This window comes from Triticum dicoccoides, chromosome 7B (assembly GCF_002162155.2).
Source record: "Triticum dicoccoides isolate Atlit2015 ecotype Zavitan chromosome 7B, WEW_v2.0, whole genome shotgun sequence".
NCBI lineage: Eukaryota > Viridiplantae > Streptophyta > Magnoliopsida > Poales > Poaceae > Triticum > Triticum dicoccoides.
Window position 1 is genome coordinate 207,085,046 of NC_041393.1, and position 5,380 is coordinate 207,090,425.

Sequence of the window (5,380 nt, forward strand, 5' to 3'; positions counted from 1 at the left end):
CGGTACGCCACACCCCTCCCGATGAACAGGACCCCCGTCCCGATCGTAGCGCTCCAACACAAGTATGTTTCGTCCGTTGTGCGGTACGCCACACCCCTCTCGATCAACAGGACCCCCGTTTCGACCGTAGGAGGTCCGTTTCGTCCGTTTTGCGGTACGCCACACCCCTCCCGATCAACAGGACCCCCGTTTCGACCGTAGGAGGTCCGTTTCCTCCGTTCTGCGGTACACCAGGCCTCGTTTCCATCGCCTGTTCCGTCCAGGCTGGTTGCCTCCCACGCGTTCTGTTGCCTCCCGATGAACACGATGCATTCCGTTGCCTCCCCATGAACACGACGCATTCCGTTGCCTCCCCATGAGCACGACGCATTCCGTTGCCTCCGCATGAACACGAGCCCTCGCCGTACGTATGCGTGACTAGGCGTTCGAGACCCCGCCCGTATGTACACATACGTGGCCGTATTTTCTTTCTTGCTCCCTGGCCGCTGTACGTACGTGTACATGCTACATGCGCGCCTCTACTACAACACGTACGCGCCTCTACTACAACACATGCGCGCCTCTACATCGACCAGTATATATGTACGTACAAGTTCGCGACCAGAATGACAACGCTACGTACGCTTCGACCAGGTGGGTCCCGACTGTCAGGCAGTTCCTTGCGTGCGAAAATGTAGCTGGTGGGACCCAGGAGTTAGAGGGGCGAATCGTTTTTTTTGCCCAGACACACTTCCTTTGCGTGCGAAGATGTAGCTGGTGGGTCCCAGCAGTCACGGGGGTGAATTGTTTTTTTTTGCCCGGACGCACTTCCTTGCGTGCGAAGATGTAGCTGCTGGGTCCCAGCAGTCAGGGGGGCGAATCGTTTTTTTTTGCCCGGACGCACTTCCTTGCATGCGAAGGTGTAGCTGGTGGGTCCCAGCAGTCAGGGGGGAAACGTTTTTTTCGCTAAATATGGTGGCCCATCCGGTGGGTCCCCGCTGTCAGGTGGAGGAATAATTATTTTGCGTGTAATAAGGAGGCACTTCATTGCTGCGGCCGTGGACCCAGCTATCAGCCTCTCCACGTACAGTCCACGTCCGATGGAAGCCGTTCCTTGACCACGTTGACCACGCCGCGCCGAGAGCACTAGGGTGGTGGACGACGGCGAGGCCTAGGAAGGGGACGACACGGAGCCGGGGAAGACGCGACAGTGGATGCCCACGCGTAGAGGAGTACGAGGGTTCACTGGTTTGCTGTGGTGTGAGGCTGCCGTCGCCGCAGAATAACAGGGGGTGTGGGTGAGTAGAGGGATGGCCTGGTCAGCGGTGGGAGTAGTAGGAGGCGGTGATGCCTCCGCCGCATCACAGCCGGCCACGGGAGGCAGGAGCACGTGGCACGACCGGCGCTGGTTTGGGCGGCTGGAGCAAGAAGACCAGAGGTTGAAGAAGCGCTACGGCTGTTGGATGGACATCGTACGGTCACTGGAGCTAGAATCGTGCATATTGACTAAGTTGACAAAGCCCTCCGTCCCCGTCAACTTAGTAGGCCCACAAGTCAGCCTGCCACTATACTGGGTCCCAGCTAACAGGGGGAGTATTCATTTTTTTGTGCGTAATAAGGAGGCACTTCCTTGCATACGAAGATATAACTGGTTGGTCCGAACTGTCAGAGGCGGCCGCGGGGAGGAGGGAGCAGGCAGACCCGCTGGCGCTTGTTTGAGCGGCTGGAGCAGGAAGAGCAGAGATTGAAGAAGCACGATGGCCATTCGATGGCCATCCAACAGTCACTGCTTGTGCGTCAACCTTTTTTTAGGGAAGTCTCAAATCTATGGAAAACAGCATACAACCCATCTGCCATTATTTTTAATAATTTACAGCCCATTTGCTAATTCTTAAGGTTTTTTTGAGCCCATATTCTTTTTGTTAGCATTACAACCCATATTGTGGCCACAGTTAAAAACTTATATGAAATTTTGCATATTTCGGTGCAGTCCGAACTGTTTTTAATCGCGAAATTTTGACTCACATTCAAACTGATTTTAAAAATAAATGTATATCAATATAAAATCCAACAAATTCTCCGGCATAAAAATTAATGTAATTTAAAATCTCGAAATTAAAAAAAAGATATTTGAAACTAACTGCCGGTTTGATGTGTTTTAAAAATGTACAGCCCATTTCTGATTACTGATGGGCCATTTTCTCGGCCAGCCGAATGAAAGCTCTCCTCGTCTTGAAAGATTTGCAGCCCAACAGGCCTGGCAAAGCGACTTACTTGGCAAATCACAAAAAACTGGGCTGTGGCCGTGGACCCAGCTGTCAGCCTCTACACGTACAATACTCTTCTGATGGAATGTCGTTGACCACATTGACCACGCCGCGCCGAGAGCACCAAAGCGGTGGACGACGGCGAGGCCTAGGAAGGGGACGACGCGGAGCCGGGGAAGATGCGGCACTGGATGCCCACGCAGAGAAGAGTACCAGGGTTCACTGGTTCGGCTGCGGTGTGAGGCTGCCATCACCGCAGGTCCTTGCTAGTGGTGGTAGTAGGGGGCGATGAGGCCTCAACGGCAGCACATCCGGCCACTGGAGGCAGGAGCAGGCGGTCTCCCCGGCGCTGGTTTGGGCGGCTGGTGTAAGAAGAGCAGCGATTGAAGAAGCAGCATGACCGTTCGATTCAAATCCAACGGTTACTGCTGCTAGAATCGTTTGTTGACTAAGTTGACAAGCCCTGTGTACGCGTCAACGTAGTAGGCCCACAGGTCAGCCTACCAACCGGTGCGCCCCAGATGTCAGTGGGAGGAATCATTTTTTTTCGCGTAATAAGGAGATAGTTGATTGCGTGCGGCCAGTCCAGCGGAGGGAGTAGGGTGGGCCGGGGAAGCCTGCGCGGCATCACAGCGGGCCACAAGAGGAGGGAGAAGGCAGTCCCACCGGCGCTAGTTTAGGCGGCTCGAGCAGGAAGATCAGAGATTGAAGAAGCACGACGGCTAGAATCGTGTGTTCACTGACAAAGCCTTGCGTAAACAAGTCAGCCTCGAAATCTATGGCGTGTACAACCCATTTGCTATTACTTTTATAATTTTTACTCATTTTATAATTCATATGGAATTTATTGTAGCCCGTTTTCCATTTTTAGAATTGCCGGCCATTTTCTGGTCAGTACCAGGGTCAAAAAATTAACTAAATATGTGGGAAATTTTTGCCGGGGAACGAAATATTCTTAATCCAAAAATTAATAGCCATACTAAAACAAATTTAAAAATAAGTTAGTACTATGTCAAATTAAATCCAATGAAATACGTATAAGATATCAATGAAGAACAAAATTAAAAAAACTAATATCCCATTTGCTCGTCTTGAAAGATTTGTAGCCCAGTAATTCGGAGAAAATAAATAGGCCTAGCTTGCATATTCTTCAAAAAGAAATACTAGGCTACCTATTTTCCCAAAGAACTGGTGCATGAGCATTTAGCTTTATTTATTTATTTACTTATTTATGTTTAGGGGACCATGAGCATGTACCTGGGCCAGATTCATGTGAGAGCGTCCCTTCCAGTTAATTATGGGCTTCTCTATTGGGCCTTCATCAGTGGGCTGCATGTTATCAACAAGTGGAAAATGTGTTCCGCACGAAAAATAGTATGAGCTACGTACGGTACGGGGCGCTAAAGGATCGAACCGTGCAACGACTTCCAAAACATTGTGTTTGTCATTCTAACAACACATTTATATTCAACCAATAGACAAAATATACTACTGATTGTACATTGAAAACAGCAGCAGTAGCAACCAGGGCTGGGGGTGCAACAGAAGCAGTAAGCAGGCTAGAAGAGTGAAGACGCAACTCTCTCTTCCAAACCAAACATCAGCCATCATTACAAAAGGGCTACCAAAAAAGAACAAGTGTATGCATCAAACTAAATAAAGATCCTACTACACCAAGTGTACGCATCTAACTAACTGGCTCAGTTAGACGTTACTATTTATTAAGCTGTGGAGATTGGCTGATGGCTTGAACGAGATGGGTGCCTGACGGGGGAAACTCCAGCCAGCAGGTCAAAGTCTGATACTTGCGACCCTCTCTCCTACTTTGGGTTGCAGAGCATGGCGGCACATATCAGGGTATGGTGCATGCAGAGACACATGGTACACTGTGTACACATAGTTTTGCCTGGTGAACGAAACCGTGCTGCCATCATGATCGTTGCCGTCGGTTATCTCCTGGTTAATCGGATAATTCAGTCCGGCAAACAGAGAGCGTGTGCCAAGGCTACTTACCAGCCTCCAGTAAAAAAAATACTGAAGGCCCAGAGAAGCTGGGATCCTACTCAAAGACCTTGCAGTGACTCTGATTGTATTCCGCGAAACAACACGCCCGATACGTGCGGACGATCATCAATCTTTCGCCGTTGTCTGATCGAGCCAGGAACCACCTGCAACTGCCATGCCGCTTTTCTTTGAAAGGTTCTGGGATTAGGAATGGTAGGGACATCAGGCGGCCTACAACATCATATCAAGTTGGAGTCAAATAAAAAAGGGCTCTTGATTTAGTCAATCTTAAGAACAACATGTTATGAGCATGAATATTTTTTCAGTAAATCCTGATAGTAATATAAGCAAGCCATCATGATATCATAGAAAAGTAACATACTGCTGTAACAGCCGTTTGTAGCAATGACTGGAGTAGGCCAATAATACGTCCAGCCATAGAAGGAGTCGACAATGTAAATGAAGCCCTTGTGTTCAATGGCATCAGAGAACCATGGAGGATGTATGATCCTGCGATGGACGTGCAGATTTATCCACTTACTGCAGTGACCTGTCAGATAGGCGAGACCGCGGTTGAAGAACGCAATTAGCCTGAAATCTTTATAATTACCAGATCTTGTGGGCACTTGGTAGATTACAACCTTGAGCAAATCAAACTTGGTATCATGTTGGCTACTGTAAGATTCTGAGTATTCTTGGCCGCGGTGCCAAAGCAGTGCAGTGTTAATCGAAGGAAGGGGGATCAATCGCTGGGTGTAGACCTCCACGAGCATCCAGCTGCCACGACCGTCGACGAGCACCATCCAAGACGTGTTCATGCCGACCCAGTACATACCGTTAATGTAGCTGAGGCTGACGGGGATCGGATCGCAGTGAAGGGGGTTGATGCTCGCCACCCTATGATCGTTATGCTGCGTGACACGCCATTTCTGAAGATCAGGCAGCATCAACAAGCAAGGAGCTGGCTTAAAAAGCTCCGGCCTGAGGGCTTTGAGTAAACGGTACATCCCCGACGAGCACGCGGCGAGCGGCATGGTACTGAGATTGTCACACGCGAAACAATGAGCTTGATTACCTCTGTGGGGAGCGAATTCCAGCCACTCTTTCGGCGGACGCTTCTCGGTTTTGCC